Here is a 26791-nt window from a genome sequence, read left to right on the forward strand (position 1 = left end):
CCCACCTGCAGAGCAGCATGGTTTTGTCCATTTGATTAAAAAGCAGCCCTGTAATCTGAACCAAGCCCTTAATCAGTGGAATGTATTTTGGTTTACAATGTTCATACTTACTGTTATATACACTGTGATCATGTAGCGGAGCTCGAGCAAGGTGTTGTTTCATACAGCTCATCAGTATCTGTAAAAGCTGATAGAGGTTCTGAGATGCTGGATCTAGCAGGTAATCATAAGTTTCAATGGAGCGAAGTGAGACTACTGTAGTAAATGGAGTGCATTCTATGGAGGGACATGTTACCAGTGGAGTGCCCCAGGGATCTGTACTTGGACCAGTGCTCTTTAATATCTTTGTTAGTGACATTGCAAATGGTATTGAAGGGAAAGTATGCCTTTTTGCAGATGACACAAAGATATGATAACAGAGTAGACACACCAGGAGGGTCAATCAAATGACTGATGATCTAAGTAAACTTGAGAATTGGTCAAGAGCATGGCAACTACAGTTTAATGCTAAAAAATGCAAAATTATGCACTTGGGACTCAAAAACCCAAAGGCTCAATATAGTATCAAGGGTACTATAATGGAAACTACTGAGGAGGAAAGAGATCTAGGAGTCACTATTTCAAGTGACTTAAAGGCAGGAAAGCAATGTAGCAAAGCAATGAGGAAGGCTAATCAGATGCTTGGTTGCATAGGGAGAGGAATCAGTAGCAGAAAAAAAGACGTAATAATGCCTCCTTATAGATGGCCTACATCACAAAACTTACCTGGATAGACTAAAAGATCTTAACATGTATAGTTTGGAGCAGAGAAGGGAAAAGGGGACATGATAGAAATCTTCAAATATATCAAGGGTTTGGTACTTGTTTCCTAGCACGGCCACAACGATCTTAATCGCGGTCATCGGGGGTAAAATCGGGGCCATCGCGGCCGCTAAAAAATCAGGTGCGATGGGCCAGACGCGATGCCCACGATTTCCCCATAGAGAACAATGTTAAATGCCTCAATTTACCCGCGATGACCACGATTTTCCATAGGAAAGAATGTGAAATGGCTCAATTTAGCCAAATTATCATAGGAACAATAGTAAATGGGCCAAAAACACCCCTGAACATTGAAATGTCCCCCCAAAAGTAGTTGACGCCACCCCGCCATCAACGTGAACCCGAAAGCGTGGCGAGCGCAGCGAGCCCGCGAGGGGCGGCGGTACGCGTCCTCCGACCTTTTCATGCCCTACTATCCACTAGGGCGTGGAGTGAGAATAGAATAGTGTGGCGAGCGCAGCGAGTTATACGCGTCCCCTCGCGGGCTTCCCAGGTGTCCATGGCGACGCGGACACCTGGGAAGCCCGCGAAGGGACGCGTTTACCTGTGAAGGTATCCGCGTCCCCTCGCGGGGCTCGCTGCGCTCGCCACGCTTCGGGCTCGGTGGCTCGCTGCGCTCGCCACACTATTCTATTCTCACTCCATGCCCTAGTGGATAGTAGGGCATGAAAAGGTCGGAGGACACGTACCGCCGCCCCTCGTGGGCTCGCTGCGCTCGCCACGCTTCGGGTTCACGTTGATGGCGGGGTGGCGTCAACTACTTTTGGGGGGACATTTCAATGTTCAGGGGTGTTTTTGGCCCATTTACTATTGTTCCTATGCTGGTTTGGGTAAATTGATCCATTTAACATTGTTTCCTATGGGAAATCGTGGTCATCGCGGGTAAATTGAAGCATTTAACATTGTTCCCTATGGGGAAATCGGGGGCATCGCGTCTGGACCATTTAAGCATTTTTAGGTGCACACGACGCGACCGACCCGATTTTTCACTGTTTTCAATGCATTTCAATGGAAAAATCGGGGGCATCGCGTCGGTAGCGTCGCAGGCCACTCAAATTACCCCCATGGCCAAGATTTGTGGCCGTGCTAGGAAACAAGTACCAAGGGTTTTAACATAGTACAGGAGGGAAATTTTCATCAAAGGAAAACAAGTAATAAAACACGAGGACATGCACTGAAACTGGAGGGAGGTAGGTTCAGGGGAAATGTTAGAAAAAATTACTTCACAGAAAGGGTAGTGGATAAGTGGAATAGCCTCCCATCAGAGGTGGCAGAGGCTAAGACAGTAGAACAATTTAACCATGCTTGGGATAGGCATATGAATATCCTTACAAAGAAATAAGGATTAAAAAGGGTTGAGATTACCTGAAGGGTAAAAAAGGGGCAGACTAGATGGGCCAAATGGTTCCTATCTGCCGTCAAATTGTATGTTTCTATGTTTCTATCCGTTCGGACGGTCCGTCCCCACACGCATCCGCCCGATCCAACCAGAATAAGGCCCATTGTGTGGCAGAATTCAGACGATGTGGCCTACAATAAACTTGGGGAACAGATGATGCCATATTATGAATTTGTGGATTTGGCACTCAGCTGTGTTTCATATTCTATTAAATTATACATTTGGGACACTGCTGTATATGACATAATATAAATTGGGGATATAATATTATAAATTTGAGGGAACAGAGGCAGTAGATAAAATGTTGCCTTTGGCACCTGGAAACCTTGCACCGGCCCTGGGGTCACCCAATATTAGTACACTTCCAGAAAACGGTCGGTTACCACCCCCAAATGCCGGCTTCCTATCAATCAAGTTGCGAGGGGATTGCAGAAAAAGTAATCGCTGATTTTTGTTGCTGTTTGGTCTATGAACCATACGCAAGTACAGTTGTTCCCTTTCACTTAAGGGGCAGAGTGCTTGGATAGTGTGATTTAATGAATTCACTTCATTAGGCAAGAGGTACAGTCCCCTTAAATGCCATCGGACCAATTAATTGTAAAGGAATTACAATTTAAATCATTTTCATACATTAATATTGTTAGATTAGGCTCAGGCCATAGAAATTGTATGAACTCAAGCTTAAAGCTCTGGAGACAGACATTAACTCCTTAGTAAATTTAGGACCTTGCCGCAATCCTATTGTGCACAAAAAATTAAAGAAGCCTTTATAGCATAGTTGCCTACCCTCCTGTATTCTGCAGGAGACTCCCTGACATAGCAGCAATCTCCCTCTCTCCCTCATTAGTCTAGCAATCTCCCTCATGTCACCTAGCCCACATTACACTGTTACATTTTTTAAGAAAAAGGAATGACAGACGGATACATTTACATTTAATCATCATCCCCCAGCACTTTACCAAGTATAGTAGCTCTTACTAACTGCTCTGGGGATCATCTACATTTGGATATAAGTAATTTTGAAAGATTCCTCTCGGATGTAGCAGTACATACACACGCTTCTACGTGCCACGTTCTCAATCCCTTTTCACAATCTGTCCATATATGGAACTAGACACGCCCTTTGGGTGGCGCAAGAGACGCCATCTATATGGGGCGCTCTGCAAAATTCTACTACCAACTATAATCTCCCTGGAACCAGTTTTCAAAAGTAGGCATGTATGCTTTATAATAACTACTTTGTTACTTATGAAAGCTGTGCTAAAATTTGATGAGAAATATCAGTTAATATTTCTGTCATTAAACCTTTATAAACATTAGCCTTTTCTATCTAAAGCTAAAAATCGCTAATTCCCTCCCAAGCCCCCAAAGTTTTATATCGTGACAAAGTATTAGGTTGAGAGGTTGCCTAATACTTTAAACCTTGGTGTACATTAGCCAGAGCAACACATATGCCACATGCAATGTACATCTCTTGTGAAACTGATCATCATGTGGATAACTGGCAGTTCCAGGACCCCTTTGTCACTCCTCATTAATCCATTTAGTTTGAGCTTTCCCATCGGTGGCTGGGCTCTGAAAAGGGAACTGTGTCATGTGTTGCATCCTGTATTTAAAAAAAAAAAGACCAACAGGAAGTACTGGGATTGGTAGCCAGAAAAAAAGACTGTTTTTAGAGAGAGGAAACTAAAGACATTAAAAAGCCATGACGAGGGTGTGCATAGTTATAATCAGAACCATGAGCAGGGAGTGAAGGAACTTCCAGCTGAAAGAAGGGACTGATGTGAAAAGATCACAGGCGAGAGCTGAGGAACAAAACCTAAATGGATGAATAAGGCTTTTTAATGAACTCCCTCTCAGTTCCAGCTGCTCCTATCTCACTTCAAGCCCTGTCAGGTAAATTTCACACATGATATATTCTCCTCAGACCCTTTGTCTTTTATTTCTCAGCTCCGAACGTGTACAGAGGACATCTGCCCTCTGCCTAGAACCCCCTGTTCTTCTTTCTAATGTGGGCATTGATTATACAGACATGATGACATACTGCCTGTATCCATCTGCTGGCTGCCTCAGTATATGTACAGAGATCTCTTTAACATTTTGGGATTCTTTGGGTTAAATATATTACTGGTAAGATGAAACGAATATACATTAAGCTTCAAACAGCACAGTACTAAACACGATTACGGCTCTATATAGAGACAATTCTAGTAATAAAATACTTTTCGGGACAAGAATATTTAACTTTTTTCACTATGGTCCCTTTCTGCTTCTGCTAGTAGTAGCGTGTTTCCACGAAATTCCTATAATGTTGGTTTCCCAAAATGTCTTCCCTTTTCCACCAGTGAGTAAAGAGCACTTTGCGTGTAATTGTTGTCCTATTTTGCTGGTACTGTACCTTCTTATAATCTCTCTCAGTAGTATCATCACTGCCTCCTAAGATGCTGGGAGCTAGAATTACTTTAGGAAAACTTTGTAACTACTTACTGATTATGTCCCGTGATAAGTACTATCAAAAGTTGGTGATAATTATCTCTTATATACGATTTATCTAAGATGTGACAGTGTCAACATAACAAAACGATTATTTTATCAAATACTGGATGTAAATGTGTTGAATCTATGATATCTCCTTTCAGTACTTCCTCTTAAGATATAAACACAAGCAAGCACTGTCTCAAACATCTATTCATTGGTATACAGTTGTATGGGTTCTTATAAAGATATATCACTTAATATTGTATTTCTAAATGATAGCCCTCTGTCCCCTATCTTTAGAATCCATCTGTCCCTCTTTTCTTTAGAATCCCTCTGTCCCTCTTTTTGCATAGAATCCCCTCTGTGCCTCTTTTTCTTTAGAATTCCTCTCTCTCTTTTCTTTAGATCCCCTCTGTCTCTTATTTCATTATATCCCCTCTGTCTCTCTTTTCATGAAATGCCTTTAGAATGTAAGTTCTCATAAGCAGGGCCCTCGTGTGCTTTCAGAATCACTTTATTGGCCATGTATACTCTCGTATACTAGGAATTTTTTGTGGATACGGTGCAGCTTCAAGCATGGTACAAGAGGGATAACAGGACATACATACATTGCATCAGTTGCGCATACTAATGACAATTCACATGTTATGATTTGCAAGGTTAGATAGAGCAGTTAGGTGTTTAGATTAGCAATATCTTAGAGTACATTGTTCAATAGCTGAATAGCTGTCGGGAAGAAGCTTTTTGCAGTTCTTGACGACTTGGCAGGGATGGACCTGATGCATCTACCTGATGGGAGAATATCAAACAAGATGGCCAGGGTGGAGTTTGTCCGCCACGATCTTCCCAGCTCGCTTTTTGACCATCTTTGATGGCAACAAATCCTGTGGTTTTCTGCCACCCTGATACTTATTTCAGTGTCGACTCTGTTTTCTTTATAACCCTCGGCCCCTCTTTATCTTTAGAATCCCTCTGTCCCTTTTTCTTTAGAACCCTTCTGTCCCTACTTTTCTTTAAAATGCATCTGTCCCACTTTTCTTTAGAAACCATCTATCCATCTTTTCTTCAGAACCCCTCTGTCCCTTTTTTAAAATATAATCCTACCACATGTACACGCACACACAGACATTCTATTTGTTGGGAGACAATGAACCTACCAGTATACTTTTGGATTGTGGGATGAAACCGGAGTACCCGGAGTAAACTCACACAAGCACAGGGAGAATATACAAACTCCGCACAGTTAGGGCCTTGGTGGGAATGGAACCCATGACCTCAGTGCTGTGAGGCAGTAATGCTAACCATTACACCGTCCATACTGCTCTTTTTCTGTATAATCCCTCTGTCCCTCTTTTCTTTAGAAACCCTCTGTCCCTCTTTTATTTAGATCCCCCTCTGTTCTTCCTTTTTCTAGAATCCATATGTCCCACTTTTCTTTACAATCTATCTCTCCCTCTTTTGGTGAACATCTCTTTATGGATAATGAGACAAACTAGCACCACACAATTCCCAAATTCTGCTTAACTTTCCCCACGCTGTGTATGTTATTGTTTGCAACATTTGGTTATAGCGCTTGATGCACATTATTCTGAAAGTTATAGGTAGGTGAGTGAGTGGGTATGAATGCAATGTGTCTATTTTGAGGCTGTGTTGTTGTTTTTTTTTTCAAGTAATTCATATTTTATACTTATTTTTTATTGGTTAATTTTTGATGCAAACAATTTGTCTATAATTTATTCAGCATTGAAGCGTAATTAATTTTGGAGAAATGATAATCAACATCGCAGGTTAGGTTTCAAACCAGGTTAGGTTTTAAACCAGATTAGGCTTCACATTAACCTACCTATTTGTGATAGTAAAATAATTTATTCAACAGTGTCATACAAATAAAAATATTATGTATCGTAACCAATAAAAAAACTATATGATATTCGTTTTGTGCTGCATTCTATTTACAATAGATATCAATAATACTTATTTCTAGATGTTTGCGCAATATTTGTGATTTGTGTATTGAACACACAAACATATCCAAACACACTGGCTATAGTTATGCGTTATCAGGTGTTTGCCACATGGGTGTTATACACAAACAGGCTTATTGATTCAGTGGCGTAACTATGAATTGGGCGCCCCCCCCCCGCGCCGTTAATGGGGGGCGCCCCCCGCTGCACCCCCCGCCCGCAGCCTTACCTGTCTTGCAGGTCCCGTCCCGGCTCCCTTGCTGGCTTCATTCTTCTGCTAGTGAGACGGACCAACACAAAATGTCTGCCCCCATACAGCAGACAGTTTCAGAGAACTGTCTGCTATATGGGGCGGACAGTTTATTGTGGTCCGTCTCACTAGCAGAAGAATGAAGCCAGCAAGGGAGCCGGGACGGGACCAGTGAAGTCAGGTAAGGCTGTGGGCGGCGCATTGGCGGGCGGCAGATGGGCGGACGGGAGGGGGCTAACTATAGCACCACAGCCCCCCGGCGCCCACACATGCACAGCGCCCCCCCCCCCCCCGCGGCCGCGGGGGCTGCGGTGCTATAGTTACGCCTCTGTATTGATTGTTATTGTTAACAGAGTGCAAGCTCACACCATTGGCCTAATTCATGTTTGCACATAAAAGCAATGGCGATTTTCTAGGCTACGGAACTGCTAATGTTAGCAAGTGAAGTTGCCGTCCAGTCCAGGAAGGAACAGAGACCCCCACTGGAGCTATTGCAAACCCATTTGCAAAGGCATACACATATACAGTATGTACACAAATATAAAGGAACATTGGGGCAAAGGTTTGGTCAATGGCTACGCAGACTGGACACAGCATTAGCAATTTTTTGCACGTACAAATCAACAGCTATCAGCAGATACACGGCTAGGACAAGCCTGCTTTTTCCCCAACCACTCCCATAATAACTCCAAATGGTCACTTCCTGTCAATCACTTTTCCATTAAATTGTAATTGCAAGCACGATAATGCATTACGAATGCAGTCTTGTGGTAATCGTTCCATTGTGTGAAAATCGGCCATTGTGTACAAACATGAATCAGGCCCTGGGGTTGGAGAAAATATCCAGTATGGTCCAGAGGTGTAACTCTGGAAAGCAATGGAGTCATCTGCCGCCAGGCACCTGTAAGCGTAAAATGCTTGTTTTTTTTTTTAAATGTGGTTGCTGTGGAGGTGGTGGAGAAAGGGGTTCATCCCAGCTTAATGGGATGGAGTTTTGTGGCCCCCATATTGTCTGTGTTATGTTATATCTCAATGGAAAAAAAAAATATTTTAATTTTTTTGTGTGTGGGGGGCAGCAGTCCTAAGGGGCACTTTTCTAGGGAATGGGGTTCTATGTGGCAGTTTTTTTTTTTGTCACCAGAAGGTAGCAGGGTGGATGGTTACAGCATATGTGACTCTTTGTGTTAGGTTAGTGGACATTGTTGCTCTGATTCCGTTAATCATAATGTGAATTTTAGCCAGTGCCGTGTGTCATAATGTGAATTTTGCCGTGTACCACGTGTCATAATGTGAATTTTAGCAAGCATCATATGTCATCATGTGAATTTTGCCCTGTACCTTGTGTCATAATGTGAATTTTAGCCAGTAACGTGTGTCATAATGTGAATTTTGTCTCATATCGTGTGGCATAATGTGTAAAGGGACGTTTTGCACTGGGAGGGCAATATTTGGGCAATAAAGAGATGCCGGTAGATCACCAGAATGTAAGTGTACAAAAAAAGTAGATCCCGGGTTACAAAAGTCCGGCCCCCCCTGCTGTCGATCTATCATCCGGAACCAGTTTGAACATAGCTCTGATACTAGCATTAAATCCCTTCAGGCTAATGGAAGAAAAGAGGCTGAAGCAGAGTGAACACCATTCCAGTGTCAAATGTTGTCTATTTATGCTTCCAAATGTACAACTGCATAGTGGCCAGCATGACGTACGCATCAAGCCTTACCACCAGAGAGATGTACAAGGGGTCAGGATGGGAGTTCTCTTTCATAGACCAGATTCAGCAAATTAATATATGCTTGTTTAGAGGCCTACCTTCTGCACCTGCTATAAATATAAATAAATAATTTTGACTAAATACATAGCAATGCACTGGGCTGGAGACTTCATTCTAAATTGTTCCGCTTGGATTAGCAGAATCATACAACGTTGGTCATTTTGTTTCCCTAAGATATGACATGGACCTTTTATACCCATATCTATCAGCAGTTGGAAAATAAGACAGATAAAGCCCTAATAGGCCAACATACCATCCAACTTATATCAAACCGCGCTCATTTCAGATGATGCCACAAAACTTTGCAACCAGGCCACATCTACAGTATTTTGGCAGCCAAACGTTGGGACTGTGATAAATAGAAAAGAAATAGCAGGACTGTATGTGTGCTTGGCCATTGCACAGAGCACAGTGGAGCTGTTATATAAATTCCTGGCTGAAATTCACATTGTTAAGTAGAGGTTGCGGGAATGGGCAAGTGAAAGTTATTAAATATTATACGTGAAGGTGGAAATCATCTGCTATGGTGTAGCTTTCTGAACACAAGGAGCCAATCACACAGGTTTTGTCATAAGAGCTTCAGGGGCAGATTTCGTAAGCTCGGTGAAGTGATAAAGGGGGAAATTTACTAAAGGAAATTTGTAAAAAATAGGTGTATTTGTATCCAGAAATACACTTATTTTTGACATTTATTATCCCGAAAAATACAGCAATTCGTATTCGTATTCATAGCACATCATTACGACTATGAATTGCTGTATTTTCGGGATAGTAAATGTCAAAAATAAGCGTATTTCTGGATACAAATATACCTATTTTTTTTACAAATTTCCTTTAGTAAATTTCCCCCAAAGCGTCTGGTTTTTATCACCGGCCAATCCGCTCCTAACTGTGAAGTTACAGGCTTGGTTTGTAAAATGACAGCTGATTGGCCGGTGATAAAAACCAGACACTTTATCACTTTATTACTTCGCCAAGCATAATAAATCTACCCCTCAGTTAGGTGTGATCTATGGGTTTAGGCTTCAGGTAACAGGTAGGATACACAGGTGTGAGCTACAGTTCCTGGCTTTAATTACCCACTGTAGTGCCGATGGAGACATTCCTGTGTTTGCTACATGTGTACACACGGTGCAATATGGTCGCTGAGCGATTATTGCTCAGCGACCATATCACACAGTGTACCATTTCTCTCAGCGACTTTTCAGTTTTGACTGACAAGTCACCACTAAAAGTCAAAATCGCAGTAGCATTGCAACCAGTAACCAGTACAGGGCTGACTGAGGCAGCGCACTCCATGTAATTTATCGCCCTGTACACACAAAAAACATGGGCAATATGGTTGCTCAGTGACCATTAATACCCCTTTCACACCGGCCACCCAGAAATTACCCAGCATTTCAGTGCCGGGTCATTTTGCCGGGTGAAGCCTGGCCCCACTTCACACCAGAAGCAAATTCCCGGGTTAAAGCTTTTCAACCTGGGAATTTGCTGAAAAATCCAGGTCTTCCTCTGGTGTGAAAGTGTCAACGTGAGTCTTAAATCCCAGCACTCTGACCCTGGTCAAGAGCAGACCCATTTTGACGCTTTCACACCAAAGAAAAACCTGGAGTTTTGCAGCAAATTCCCGGGTTGAAAATCTTTAACCCGGGAATTTGCTTCTGGTGTGAAAGCACCATTAGCCAGCAATATTGACTAATAATATATCGCCCCGTGTGTACAGGGCTTTAGGGTGGCCGATTATATTAGGATGGGATTCTATTCAACTGTACAATCCCTTTTATGTTCCTTTTGTATAAAAATAATGGGATGTATAACCTTGTGCTTAGTCGCTACTTACACAATGGATTTAGGAGATAAATATCAGACCAGGACACATATTTGAATTGTTGTACATTGCTGACTATCTCAGTGTAATGGAACACTCATCACTCAGGCACAGACAAAACCTTTCACTATCACACAATTGCTGTAAATAATGGAGACGCTATAATGTGCAGGAATATAATATATGACGGTTAATCACCATAGTAAACGTAACATATTTCTGGCAGTCTTATGTTTAACATTTTATTTTCTTGCTTATGATGCTGCTCCCATGGGCGATACTTGTTGCCAAACTTTTATTTTTCCATTTGCTTCAGCATAAAAAGTATGTTTATATCCAACACTAAAAGAACACAACAGTTCAGAATATTCTCACACAAAGTGATCCTTATGGAACTCTTGTGTCCATCTTGTCCAGCCAGATCCAGTTCTTATATACAGCAATTAATGACTTAGCCAGAAATCCATGGAGGTGGTGGTGCTATATACTGTATAATAGGAACTGTGGACACATTGACCTTGCACCCACTGGCATATGTTTTGATAGCTGTAACTGTGCTTATGTGCCCATCGTTTAACCATGACATGTTGCTAATCACATGCTCACAGAACCCAAGCAAAGGTTTCAGTAGTTCAAAAAAATATGTCCAGTATTTACCCTGCACAGAAACAAAATAACTCACCCAAATCTAACTCTCTCTGCACAAGTTACATCTGCCCCACCTGCTTTGTACATGGTTGAGTCCATGAGAGAGTGATTGTGTCTTTCCGAGTGAATCAGAATAACCCACATGGTTCTGTCTATTTGAGAAGGAATTTGCCATTGATAGTGAACCAGAATAACCCCCATTGTGCAGATTGAGGGCCAGATGCACTAAGTTTCAAAAGTGATAAAATGGAAAGTGATAAACAGCCAGCCAATCAGCTCCTACCTGCCATGTCACAGACTGTGTTTGAAAAATAACAGGCAGGAGCTGATTGGCTGGTTGTTTATCACTCTCCATTTGATCACTTTTGAAGCTTAGTGCATCTGGCCCTGAGTATGAGACCTTTTGGTGAGTTCTGTCCCGTTCAGTATTTCTGATCTAGAAAGGAGGATGCCAAAATTGGGACATTACCTTTCACTTATACACTTCACAATATTACCCAAACAAAAGAAAAAATAACTTAATATAGAAACATCGAATAAATGTTGAACATTATATGCAAATATGAGATATATGAAGTAATTACAACTTTATAGATAAAAAGTTAATAGGTTTCGATATCCAACACACAACAGTGATAGAGTGGAGAGAGATAAAGTAACAGCCAGTCAGCTCCAAAGTGACATATTACAGGCTGGCTGTGTTTGAAAAATGACAATTGGAACTTTTTTTTGGAAGACCACTAGAGTCCCTATAAAATATCAGTGCCAACTGTGGTACCCCCAGTTTCAGTCTTGTACTTTAAGCTTTAGGGTAACCTCCAACCACAGGAGGCTGCAGAGACTAGACGAAGCAAGTAGGATTTTCGCACCACTCTCTCTTTTGCCGATGGTGGGCAAAACATTTGAATCCTCCCCCCCAATAGAGGTGATGAGCAGCATTAGCCTCTTATTTTTATAGGGACTCTATTGGTCTTACAAAATAAAACATACATACCCACTAATAAAACAATCACATGCAAGCTTTACTCCTCTTCCTACTCCATTTAATAGGTTTGGCCTTAGTTCTGACTGGCCTTAGGCTCCCTCCCTTGTTACACCTCTATATATTAATATTGTGTGTGCTGTATATGGAAACCTATTAACTTTTTATCTATAAAGGTATTAAGATATCTCATATTTGCATTTAATGTTATAACCTACAAGCGTTCCCTGAAAACTCACCTCTTCAGGCAAGCTTATCAAATTCCAGAACCAGCCACTTAACCTTCATATACCATTCCTATCTAATCACATCCCCACTGTACAGGCCACACATTTCCACTCGCCTCTTTTTCACATTTTCCCTTCTCTTTACCCCGGCCAAACTCCTGGGTCACCGTATCATATAGCACACCAGGGACCTTTCCATTCTGGTGGAACTAATGCCTATTTCCCTATAGATTGTAACATCCTGGTGGATGGGTTACTGGCGCCAGAATATCATCATTGATGAAGATGCTGACACGAGAGGTACAAACAACAATAAAAAAAAAAAATTCTAACATCTTGTATTCATTTTTTTAATACTTACCACTCTCGTAAAGATGGCAGCAGCGCTGCGAAACTCGCCCAAAAAATGTTTGCTGCGCCATTTTCATTGTGATCTGTGCATTCCCATTAAAGCCTGAGCCCTGTATTGGTCAGACTACAGTGATGTTCTGCTGCCGGCAGATAGGAGGAGGCCCGGTTGGGGAAAACTGCACATAGGCCTCCTCCTCTCTTAAAATGCCCCTGGTCAAGAAGGGTGAGGGTTAGGTCCATATACTGTACTTACCAGACCTCTGTCAGGGTTACATGTATCGATATGCCGGCATCTAAATTCTGACAGCTGGCATTATCACCACCAGTCATCTGTACGTATTCCACCTTCCCTGCCACTTGAATCTCTTAACTCAAAAATCTATTTCTTGTTAGTGTATAATGAGTACATATCTTTGTGGATTCAGGAACCCCCTGATCCAACACTCCAAATTCCAGCATAAGAAGCAAAATGTTGTACACACCTACATCTCGGACTACATTCATCCTCACTAAATAGGATTCCGGCTGCACTTGGCACGTTTATTATGTAACTCCTGTGTGCTAAATAGTAAAGGATTTTACACATGTCTGGGAAAACCATTTGTTTGTCCTTAGAATAATTTGACTTTATCTGCCATCAACATTCCATGTACTTTAGAACAAAAACAAGTGCATTAATTGCTGAGTATGCTTTAGACATAACACTTGTTCCATATAAAGCCAGCCAATGAAATGTCAGATAGTTCTGGTGCTATAATATAGTGGCAACATGACTGTGCAACCAAATGTCCAGGCATGCAACTGCTTCCACATAAAGAGCCAGACCGACGATGTTATCAGTATCAAAAATAGTTTGTACAATGTCCTCTGTTCTGCCAGCGTCACAGTGGTGTCACAGCAGGGACAGACTGGCCCATAGGGGCACAGGGGAAATCTCTGGTGGGCCCGAGTGCATGTGGGCCCCAACCCCCCCTCAATTGTCCAGACTGGTTCCCTTGAGTTATACACTGTTATCCAGAGACCATAAACATGAATGAACTGTAGATTTGTTTTCTGTAGAAATTACAAGATCCACCTTCCTGCAATATATATATATATATATATATAGAGAGAGAGAGAGAGCGAGAGAGAGAGAGAGGGAGAGAGGGGATAAGGCAGCACTCACATACAAGTTGTAAAAGGTCAGTACCTTCCAGCAGAGTTCCCTGATGCAGGAACCCAGAATAGAACACAGACAGCCTGCACTTGAAATAAATTGGGGGAAATTTACTAAAGGAAATTTGTAAAAAGTAGGTGTATTTGTATTTAGAAATACACTTATTTTTGACATTTACTATCCCGAAAATACGGCAATTCGTATTCGTATTGATAGCACATTAATACGAATACAAATTGCCGTATTTTCGGGATAGTAAATGTAAAAAATAAGTGTATTTCTAAATACAAATACACCTACTTTTTACAAATTTCCTTTAGTAAATTTCCCCCAAAGCTTCAAAAAGTGCAGGGTAAACTGCAACATTTTGATGTTTGAACACAATGTAAACAATGTAAACATCGAAACATTGCCGAAACTTTTTGACAATTTATTTTTGAGTGCCACCTGTCTGTATTATCTCTCTCTAATCACTGCATACGCTGCATTCCACTGGTAGGTCTGTGCGCATCGGATAGGAGTCGGAGATCATATGTGCCATCATATATTCCCCTCCTGGCGCCAGGGAACGGGAATGGCATGCGATACGTCATATGCAGAAGTACTGCAGAAGGACCCGGGTGGCTCAAGGGGGATTGGATGTGACTTCTCCAAGGGGAAAAGTTGCATAATGTATGAGGGCCTTAACAATGTCTTGCCATGGGCAGCACCGGATTACTGACATCTAAATGTATGATTCTACCAAACTGTTCTAGATGCCACTTTACTATTAGTGTTCCTAACATGACACAAACAGATAACTGTAATTGAAAACGGCTTTGCTGAAGTTAGTAGATGCTGTGAAGCTTATGTGCTGCATTGTTGAAGTTTGTTATCTTATTAGTTTGTGTGTTAGCTGTAGAATAAAGTTTAGATCTGCTTGGAACTCAACAATATATTTGTAAGCTAGTTGTCAGAGGCAGAACTCTGGGAGGCAATGGATTCATCTGCCACCAGGCTCCTGCTCCTAAGGGGGCACTTCTGCAAATTTAAATCCATGAATAGAAAGCCATCGATATCGCTTCTGTGGATGAGTTCTGAAATATATATGTGTTCTCTCACTCTATCTCCATATATAGATCATAACAGACATATATATTATATAAGGTTGTGTGTGTGTGTGTGTGTGTGTGTGTATATCTTGCCTCCGGGCAACTGGGGCGAACTTACGCCACTACTAGTTGTAATATGTAAATATAATTTAAAATAAAGTATTTGGCACTTTATATGTAAGTATTCAGACTCTGAAACCAAGAATGAAGCGGACTTGAATTTTAGTCCTGTAGCTGTCCAGAACATGAGGCCAGACTGACCTATCTGCATTGTGGTATGTAAGAGCGATGAGAGTTTTTCCATAGAACAGACATCCCATATTTAATTTGTTACATGGAAGATACGCTGTGGTGGGACTGGAGCCAGCAGTTAGCAATAACACAGCTTGTGTTATAAGAACAATCTGAGCAGCAATGATATTCTAAACTCAGCCAGGATTGTGGGAATAACACAAATATTACTGCTCTTAACTCATTCCGCTGTAACTCTGTTTTTAATCAGTTTTTCTTTATACTGAGATAACATTGACTTAAATGCGTTCATGGGAAACGACTGATCCGGGGTTAGACCGATCAATACATCATGCGGTTACATGTATAAGCTGTGCAAGCTCCTGTTTTGTTGCTGAGAGCATTCGTTTTTCTGCCACGCTACTCTAGAACATTACCATCATCATCCTAGGCAATACTGTTGCTGTAAGTTTCCTTTTTAATATTTCTTCAAAACTCATAAGACTTGAAATTACAGCAACACAGAAACGTCTCGCTGCTCCCCCTGAGATCAGGAGCAGTTCAGAGTGCGTGACTACGCTTCTCCATCACTGCCAAAATCTAAACAATCTTGATTCCTGAACTTGCTTCCCTAGAGACAGCCGGGTGCCTTAATTCAATGCCAGGAAGCTTTGGACATGTCGTTTTCCCCCCCAAATGCTTTAAACAATACTTCGAAATTATTCATTTAAGAATTCCAAAGCAGGCTCCATTCTTTTATTTTTGCCAAATGTTTTGATGAAATCAGGGTGTGTTTGTCTGCATTTACATTCTTATAGCTTTTTTTTAATAGAGCAAATAGAACAGTACATATTTCTGTCTTCTATGTGGCATTTTGTGCAGACTGGAGCTGTTATATTTGTCTGTAGATGGAGGTGATAAGACGCCCCAGCAGACCAAGCATACAGGCAACATGTCTGACAGACTGGGGCTCCAGCTGATGACAGTGTGTCATAGATTTCAACTGAGAAAACAGATAGATGTAGGGTTACCACCTTTTTGTTGAGAGATTCCCGGACATTGGCCCGCCCCTTGACACACCCACTGCCCCGCCCCCAGCTCCGCCCTTTGACCCGCCTTTTGTTGATTTTTTTTTTACCCTTTGCTTCACTTTCATTCTTGATTTTGCCTACCATAATGCCAGTTACATGTTACATCACACACAGTAATGCCCATTACATGTTATGCCACACACCGTGATGCCCATTACATGTTACGCCATTCACCACAATGCCCATTATATGTTATGCCAGGACACAAAACGTTTTTTTGTAAAGGAGGAATAGTATGGACAGTGCAAAAATTTTCAACATAATGCCGATTACACGTCACACACCCATTACATAGTATAGAAAATGCCATAGTATACCACATGTCATAATGCCCATTACATGTTATGCCACACCATGATGCCCATTACATATTATGCTTATTACTTGTTATGCCAGTAAAATAGGGACAACATGGACACTGTAACGCCGATTACACATCACACACCCATTACATAGTATACCAAATGCCATAATGTCAATTACATGTTATGCCACACATCGTAATGCCTATTAAATGTTATACCAAACACCATAATGCCCATTACACATTATACCAAACACCGTAATGCCATTATATGTTATACCAAACACCATAATGCCTATTACACATTATACCAAACACCGTAATGCCATTATATGTTATACCAAACACCATAATGCCTATTACACATTATACCAAACACCGTAATGCCATTATATGTTATACCAAACACCATAATGCCTATTACACATTATACCAAACACCGTAATGCCATTATATGTTATACCAAACACCGTAATGCCAATTACACATTATATTAAACACCATAATGCCCATTACACGCTATTCCAAACACCGTAATGCCCATTGCACATTACACCACACACCGTGATGCCCATTACATGTTACGCCTCACATGATGCCCATTACATCACACATACTGTAATGCCCATTACACATTATGCGACACACTGTGATGCCCACACACACATGGGGTGACAGAGCTGCATACACAGGGTGACGGGGGAACACACAGGGTGATAGGGGGCACACACAGGGTGATAGGGGGCACACACAGGGTGACAGATAAAGGGACAGTAGTAAGAGAGAGGGATAGGTTCACATATATATACTGCGTGACAGAGGGGCAAAGCTTACAAAAACTCCCTAGCATGTCGCAGCCTGCAGAGAACCCGAACCTCCACACCCCCACCCAGGTGACAGCAACAGTACAGACCCTCTATCCTTACCAGGTGCTGCATGCATGCTCCTCTGCATGCATGTTCTGGAGTAGGGCAGGCAAGTGAGAGCATTGGAGGGCGCCGAACAGGGGTAACTTCACTGTCCAGGAGAGATAGCCGTGGCGCAAGACCTGCTTGTCAGTCCTGGCATTTCAAATTTTGCACCCCCCGCCAATAGGAGCTCGCATCCGGGCAACCAATCAGGAGCAGCAGTGGTGGCGTGGCTAATCCCCCCCCCCCCACACCCGCTGGACTGGAACACCACCCATCCGGACTCCGGGTTTAATTACCGGACTGTCCGCGTCCGGAGTAATCACGGATGGGTGGTAAGTGTAACCCTAGGGAATCGGCATATGCAGGGGGGGGGGAGGGGTTCGTCGGTCCATTGAATCCCAGCATAGATTATAATATACCCCAGTATATTTAGAATATTAATAAAGCTTAAGTTAGCTGATATTTATTTAAAGGTGCTGAGCTGGCTGGGCCTGGGGAGGTTGGCTGGGGCCTGGGCTGGGCCAGGCACATTGCCCAGCAGGTGACCTGGGCTGGGTGTGCAGAAGGGGGACTGCCTGGCAAGTTACAACCCTGGCTGCCCTGGTGATTGGCTGCGCTGCTGCTGTAGGTAGCTAGGTAGGCTGTGTGCACCACTGGACAATTACACCACAAACTCACACTGCACCGTGCGCCTACCAGAGATGCTGAGTGAGTACTCGCGTCACCTGTGTGTCTCACAGGTCACATCGCCGTAGCCTGCAGGAGGAGCCGGACGAGTGACACTCATACTGTCACTCTGACTCTGTGTCCCGCCTCCTCCCTTCTCCTCCCAGCCAGCCAGCGCAGCGCCGCAGCGGAGTGTGTGTCACTCAGCAACAACAGAGACAGTGACACTGAAGGAGGAGGAGTAGGAGGACGGTCCCGTCCTACTCTCTCCCTCCCCCCTTCCCCAGGTTACTCACGTGGATTACGGGCTGCCCCGCTGCCGGGTATGTAGCTGACTGTCAAGTTGACAGTCAACTTGTCACCGGGCACCGGCGGGCAGCCGCGGGGGGATCAATTACCGGACAAACTATAGTCCGGGACAGCCACCCTTCCGGACTCCGGACGCCGGTCTGTATTACCGGACTGTCCGGAGTAATCCCGGACGGGTGGTAACCCTAGATAGATGCCAAACGTGGACAGTATTATCTTCATGTCAGGACACTATATTTTCTGTGTATTGATGTATGAGGGATATGGAATTTGTGATTCTGAATTGTAAAAGTTGGGTGTAGAAGGTGGAACTGATGCACCACTAATTATGGGAATAGTCATATTGTGCTAGGTTCATTCTAGTTTTTTATTTTATTGGTACTTGTTTCCTAGCACGGCGCCCGTCGTGGGTGATCGCATACCTTAACTTAAGGTATGCGACGGACGTAACCGACGCGATTTTAGGGCTATTTTAAGCCTTTTCCCCGACAATTAAAAAATTTGTGTCCATCGATTTTTCATTGTATACCCACCCTGATGGGTAATTTACATGACAAATGCCCCCCCATTGTTAATGCCACCACGATGAACGCCAACCCGAAGCGTGGTGAGCGCAGCAAGCCTTCGAGGGGCGACCTTTTCATACCCCCACTATCCACGTCGGCGTGGAGTTGATTTTATATAGTGTGGCCACCGAGCCCGAAGCGTGGCGAGCGGACGCGTAATACCTGTGCTGCGCTCGCTACGCAGATATATAATCAACTCTACGCCGACGTGGATAGTGGGGGTATGAAAAGGTCGGAGGACGCGTACTGCCGCCCCTCACGGGCTCGCTGCACTCGCCACGCTTCGGGTTGGCGTTCATCGTGGGGGGGCGTTAACAATGGGGGCCATTTGACCCATCAGGGTGGGGAAACAATGAAAATTGGGGTCTGGGGGGCATTTAACATTGGGGTCAATGTAAAATCGGGTCTCAGGGACCATTTTACATCGGTTCCAATGTAAAAATTGCGTTGATCGCATCGTATGCGATTTGGTTGCATGCGATGCGATCGACACAATTTTTCGGGAACTGATGGATACAATTTCCATCGCTGGTGCCGTGCTAGGAAACAAGTACCATAATTCATCTTGATGTTCTGCCATAGACGTTCGATGGTGCACACTACCACGTAGAAGGGAATTAAATTGCAGTTTTTTACGTGAAAAGTGGCCAGTTCAATTGCAGGCAACATTAACAAGAGATAATTCTTAATAGTTTTTAACACAAATTATTAAACATTGTAATAGCAGATGTGTGACCCCCATCATGTTCTGATGTCATATAATACTTATACCTCTATAATAAATAAAGACACGGAGACTTGAATTTGGCAGAACAGTTGTTAGCTGAATTTTATTTCAAAGAATTTTTTATGCTAATTTTTTGTTTTTATTTTTGTTTGTTTATTTATATTTAATTTTTATTTTATTTTTTGTATTTTAATTTTAAAGGTGGCCCAGAAAAGAGCGGCTTTTAACTAAGCTCCACCCAACACCCATGCATAATCGGTCTAACATATAAAGCGGTATCCACTCAACCTACAGCACTGGCTGCCCACTCCTCTGAGTGGGTTCGCCATCCCCGGTCGGGTAATCTAGCGAAGGCCTAAGCCAAATGAGAGGCGAGCGCACCGCAACATGACCGAATACGCAATAACATAACTTGATAAACCTCTTGAATCAATAACTTGCCGCTCTTTCCCGCCTAACAGCTAACGCAATTAAACTACTAACCCAAACCCTCTAGACAATAATTTTAGGGAAGGGAGGGCGGGGAAAATTCTCTGGAAGAAGAGGAAGACTCCTCCTACTCCCAGAGTAATGAACAGAGCCAACAACCCAAATTCAAGATAGCCATAGGCTCTCCATGTCACATGACCTCTAGGTCACACCCAGCTATCATGTTTAATCCCCTCCATGCCTATGCAGCCATTACGTTTTACTTTACACCAACCCCATATCAGGTGCAGAGTTGGAGAAAATTCCTGTTGGGAAATGAGGTTGGAGATGTAGGGAGCAGTGGAGTTAGAGAGGGCCTTGTATGTGAGGGCTATGGAGTTTGGAGAGGATTGTATAAGGGAATAGGAGCGAATGCAGATTTTCTTAAAGGGGCGTGGCAGAAGTGGAGCGGCGGAAGAGGAAGTTAAGTCTAGCGGCAGAGTTGAGGACAGGCTGGAGGGGAGCGTAGTAAAGGGCAAGTCCAGAAGCAATGGCGGAAGTTCGCTTGAGGAGCCTTGCATTGTACTTGCTGAATACTATGCTAGATTGCCTATGAGCCGAGGTGTGAAATAAGACCTATGAAATATATTTAAAAACATTTCCTGGTATTGGTGGAGGCCATAACTAACTTGAGTGATGCAAGTTTTTTAGTAAATCAATTTTTCAGTCATTTGTCATAAAATGTATTGCTCACTTTATAATACAATACAAACATATCTTTGCATAATGTTGTCAAAACTTTTTTGAGGCGATTCAGACCTGATCGTTCAGGTCCATAGAAACGCTGGGCATACCCCTGCAAACGCAGGCATGTCCATGCCTGCTTGGGGCAGGCGGCTGACATCACATGATTTCAGCAACCACCCCATTTCAGCCATCTTCATCCAGGATAAAAGTAAAGTATAGACTTTTATCCATGGAAGGAAGAAAAATCATTAGATGTGAGCGACCATCGAATGGTTGTGTAAGCGTACACATCCGCTCGCATGGCTCGCTAGGCAGCAAATATACTCTGCCTAGCAAGCAGGTCTGAATAAGGCCCTTTGTGATGTTCACAGAATCAGCGTTTCCACATCTACTAATTGGTGACAAGGACAAAGGTCAAATGATTTGATATTAGTTAAATGGAAATGAAACCGAGATCCAAGCAAGTTTCATAGGCAAAGCTCGTGAAATGGGAAGTACAACTTCCTCCATCTTGTTCAGCCTTCTGCCCACATGGAGTCTCTTTGTCTTGTTGTAAGTAAATAACATAAGGAAAGAGAGTGAAGGGCTTTCTGGTGTTAGTTCCCCACATGACCGCAGCATCTGGGTTTTGCTCACAGTATACAGTTCATTGTTATTAAACTGTTCTGACTTTTCTTGTTATGGGAGATTTCTCATAGCTTGGAGAGAGATAGTGGAGGTAAATAACATTACAACCAATCAGCTCCTGTCATTTCTCACACCCAGCTGGTAATCTGACAGGAGGTGGTTGTTAGTACTTTCTCTCCACTTTTTCTCTCTCAGAGGTTTGATACATTTAGCCCAGTGGTTTCCAAACTTTATTGAATCACAGCGCCCTAAAGTATAAACATTTTTTCAAGGCACGTTATCATACCTGGTGTGGCATATGGAAATGAGGGCGTGGCTTATGCAAATTAGGCCGCAAATAGACGCTGTGCCCTGTCAGATTGGGGGGGGATGATTACCAACTGCCCCCCCCCCCGCAGCGGGACACTGCCGGCCGTGGGAGGGACGTGGGAATGTCCCAAAAAACCGGGACGTTCCCACGTTTAGCTAGACAGTTGGGAGGTATACGTTATGACTGAGATGTGCACAATTCCGCATTGCTATTATTGGATTATTATATGGGATGACTATGGGGGACCTACTATGGGGGATTACTATTGGTCGCTACTAATGCCCCTTTCAGACCGCACCTTTTACCCAGTATTTTGCAGTTTTTTTACCGTTTCAAAACGGTAATTTGTGAAGTCTGAAAGGCACAGAGTGAATTTACTGGTTCTATAAAACTGGTATTTCTAAACGGTAATAAAGCAGGGTCCTACCTGTTTCAGACCCGTTTTATTTCATCCACTGTTTTTTATGGGTTTAAACGGGTTCAATGTTGTGAAGGGACAAAAACGGAAATGAAATTTCGGTACTTGTGTATTTTGGCGGCGCCCATCGCATCGCATACCATAACACATACGATGGTATGCGATGCGACGCGATATCGTACGATAGTGCACGATGGCATACAATTTTGAAATTGTATGCCATTGTACATGGCATACGATGCCATACGATGCGATGCGATGCGATGCGATGCGATTAAACATTGTATAAGCACCCTAATGGGTGCTTATACAATGTTAAGCACCCAAATGGGTGCTTACAATGTTAAATGCACCCCCACGCCACCCCCCACTATAAACGTGAACCCGAAGCGTGGCGAGCGCAGCGAGCCCGCGAGGGGCGGCGGTACGCGTCCTACGACCTTTTCATACCCCCACTATCCACGTCGGCGTGGAGTTGAGAATAGAATAGTGTGGCGAGCGCAGCGAGCCACCGAGCCCGAAGCGTGGCGAGCGCAGCGAGCCCCGCGAGGGGACGCGGATACCTTCACAGGTAAACGCGTCCCCTCGCGGGCTTCACAGGTGTCCGCGTCGCCACGGACACCTGTGAAGCCCGCAAGGGAAGGGGATAACTTTGAAGGTATCCGCGTCCCCTCGCAGGGCTCGCTGCGCTCGCCACGCTTCGGGCTCGGTGGCTCGCTGCGCTCGCCACACTAATCTATTCTCAACTCCACGCCGACGTGGATAGTGGGGGTATGAAAAGGTCGTAGGACGCGTACCGCCGCCCCTCGCGGGCTCGCTGCGCTCGCCACGCTTCGGGTTCACGTTTATAGTGGGGGGTGGCGTGGGGGTGCATTTAACATTGTAAGCACCCATTTGGGTGCTTATACGATTTTTGGTCGTATAGGGGGTCAAAATCGCGTCGCATCGCATGCCATCGGGTGCATGGCACGCGATGCGATGCGATCTGTTCGTCGTACGACGGACATCGGGGGCGCCGCCAAAATACACAAGTACTGAAATTTCATTTAAGGACAAAAGCTACATTGAAATATGTTTTAAAGATATGCAGTGTGAAAGGGGTTTAAGCTCGCAAACCTGTTTTTAGAAACGTTTCAAAATACAGGGGCAAAGCCGGTTTTGTGGTCTGAAAGCAGCATAAGGGGGCTGCTGTAGGGGATTACTAAGGGGCAACTTTATTTAAAAACAGGGGTGCTGCCAAGTGCACCGTATAATTCCAGGGGTGCTGCCATGTGTGCCGTATAATTACAGGGATGCTGCCATATGTGCCGTATAATTTCAAGGGTGCTACCCAGTGTGTCATATAAGTCCAGGGATGCTGCTCTTTTTTTTGTTAAAAGGTTTTTTTACTGTAAGGGTGCTGTTAATTGTGACATATCAGTCAAGGGGGGCTGCCCAGTGTCCCGTAGCAGACCAGGGGTGCTACCCAGTGTGCCATATAAGTCATGGGGTGCTAACATTTATTTTCTTTCCTACAAGGGTGCTGCTAAGTGTGCCATATCAGTCCAGGGGTGCTGCTAAGTGTGCAATATCAGTCAAGAGGTGCTGCTAATTGTACAGTATCAGTCCCGGGGTGCTGCTAAGTGTGCAGTATCAGCCCAGGGGTGCTGCTAAGTGTGCAATATCAGTCAAGGGGTGCAGCTAATTGTGCCGTATCAGTCCAGTGTTTGTGCCGCCAACTTCTGTCACTTAGCTTAGTCATCCAACTACCTCGGTACAACCTTTTGGCCTAAAAACAATATTGTGAGATGTTCAGGATAGGCTGAAAATGAGTGAAAGATAATGTTATTGTATTTAATAATACTGTAGGCTCAAAAAAACAAAACCCAAAGTCTTTCATTTTAGCTGTTTTTATGATTTTTTTGGAAGGGTGGTTTTGGCAAAACCAATCCATATCCAAAACAGGAAAGAAGATCCAGATAAGGTGCCCATACACGCTCCGATGCGGTGTTGTCCGTTTTGTACTTTGAGATGAGCGCACCCGCTGCATCTCATCGTACAGTACAAAAAGTATGTGCTGCACATACTTTTTGTACATGCTTTTCATTGCATCGCATCGCATTGCATGCACAACACATGCACAAGGCATGCGATGCGTGCTGTTTAAGCACAAATCGGATGCCCACATCGGAGCGTGTATGGGCACCTATACAAAACCAAAACACAAAATCCAAAAAGTATCCGATGCACATCCCTAAACCATGATAAACCCATGTGCCCTGCAGGTGTGGCAAATGTAACCTGTGCATAATCAGGACCCTGGTTTGGAAAATCAGCCTCAAAATAGTCAGCCTAGACTGGTGAATTCTCAGAAAATGGGTCCCCCTTCCCAAGTATACCCTAGGCTCGTAGTCCTGGTGGAAGTAATTGCGGGTCCATTCTGGAACATGGAACATCACAATTGTCAGTATGCCTGGGCAGTGAGGGCCTGCTGGCACCTGTACTGCCACTATAAAAAATATTTATAAAAACCACAACGCACACACAGTGAATATGTTAAGGTGCGTACACACGGGGGGCGATTTTGTGTAATATCGCGGGAAATATGGTCGCTAAGCGACCATATTGCCCGTGATGGGAGTGTGCACCGGCGATATATCGCCGGTGCGCGCTCCCGTTTTTACCCCTGTAGTGATCGCTGGTCGCAGGAACATGCTCCTGCGACCAGCAAAGACGAAAAGAGACACGCACTAGGCGAGTCGAGCAGCGCTTGTAATGATTGACAATACCAAATATTTGGAAAAGTATAACAAATTTTGGTACTTATGTAGTATCTGTAGTATTTAGAAATCGGGTCGGATCGGGCACATCGCATCGCATCGCATGCGACCAAATCAGATGCGATGCGATGCGATGGACCCGATTTTTCCATAGGATTCAATGTTAAAATGGTCTGAGTCCATTTTAACATAGAATTCAATGGGAAAAAGGGGTCCTTTTCATACCCCTACTATCCAAGTGGGCATGGAGTTGGATATAAACCTGTGGCGAGCGTAGCGAGGCGAGCGAAGCGAGGCGAGCGAAGCGAGCCCCGCGAGGGGACGGTATTCTGTGTCCCCTCGCGGGGCTCGCTACGCTCGCCACGCTTCGGGCTCGGTGGCTCGCTACGCTCGCCACAGGTTTATATCCAATTCCATGCCCACTTGGATAGTAGGGGTATGAAAAGGACCCCTTTTTCCCATTGAATTCCATGTTAAAATGGACTCATTCCATTTTAACATTGAATCCTATGGAAAAATCGGGTCATCGCATCGCATGCGATGGTCGTATGCGATGCGATGCGATATCGCATCGCATCGCATCTGATTGTATGCCTTAACTTAAGGCATGAAATAAAAAAATCGGGCGCCCAGATACTACATAAGTACCCAAATTTTACTATAAAAAATTCACATGAAATTACAATAATGCATAAAAACAGTAATATAACAGGTAGGGTGGGGAAGTAAAAGTAAATTGGAATGAATAAAAATGAATATGATAGCCACGCCTCAATGGATGCGTCTGGAATATCTTATAAGTGATCACTTTTTGGGGGACAGGTAAGTGCATGTTACCAATTGGTGGATTAGGATCCTTTCTGAATAACAAAACCGGGGTCCTCATGATGTCTGCGGCTGTATATGTTTGCCGCTGGAGGAAATGTCGCTCACTTGGTGTTTTTCGGTCCTCTTTTTGGGGTGAGAGAATGATGTTTGACTCAAATCACCGGAGTAGTCTCTGGAGCGGTGTACCCGGTAGATGTTTCAGCACAGGTGTGGAATGTGGCTTCCGTGCACAGTGGTGGTTCTCACTGGTGTAGATGTTGTTAACCTGGAGTAGCTGTGCACAGTGTCCACCAATGAAGGTGTCCAAAGGATGGAATGAAAAGTGAAATGATGTCCACAAAAAAGGGGGGCAATTCACAGTGGTATCCAGAGGCTGGGATAGATCACTAACGCGTTTCACTGCGTCCTGCAGCTTTCTCATGCTCCTGCGACCAGCTGCTTTCCATCTCTGGTCGCTGATGAAAAGGAGAAACTGAGCAATATATTGCTCAGCCATATATTGCTCAGCTATATATGGCTGAGCAATATATCTCCCCCGTGTGTACGGGGCTTTATTCCTTTATTTTTCACTGTATGAAAACTTGGAAATTTGGTGAAAACAAAGTGACCATGTTTGGTCATCAATTTCTGTTCACATGTATTTACACCTGCTTTAGTAAATCTCCAAGTTACAAAGACAGACTAAACCCGAACGAGAATACAATCTCAACCAAACACAATTCTTATTAAATGCATGTCCAAACTATGGCCCTCATGCTGTTGTGAAACTACAGGTCCCATCAAGCCTTGCCACAGTTTTGCAATTAGGGAATGCTAAAAGTATGGCAAGGCATGCTGGGATGTGTAGTTTCATAACAGCTGGAGGACAATAGTTTTGGACATGCCTGCCCTAAAAGTTAGGTAGTAGACATAACAAAACGT

At 43.7% G+C, this 26791-nt stretch overlaps 1 protein-coding gene across 2 annotated transcripts in view; it reads left to right on the top strand.

Moving 5' to 3' along the window:
- The first annotated feature begins 3854 nt into the window (after positions 1 to 3854).
- Positions 3855 to 26791, top strand: part of ACVRL1 (activin A receptor like type 1) — a 71978-nt gene continuing 49041 nt past the window's right edge. The window contains exon 1 of one of the 2 annotated variants that reach the window (XM_083169014.1): positions 3855 to 4117. The gene's annotated coding sequence lies outside the window, so the exon portion shown is untranslated. Of the gene's footprint in view, positions 4118 to 12612; positions 12671 to 26791 lie in introns of those variants that run through there. The other variant, XM_083169016.1, reaches the window with a different exon arrangement.

The sequence above is a fragment of the Crinia signifera genome, chromosome 2 (genome assembly GCF_055691185.1).
Source record: "Crinia signifera chromosome 2, ASM5569118v1, whole genome shotgun sequence".
In the NCBI taxonomy this organism is placed as follows: Eukaryota; Metazoa; Chordata; class Amphibia; order Anura; family Myobatrachidae; genus Crinia; species Crinia signifera.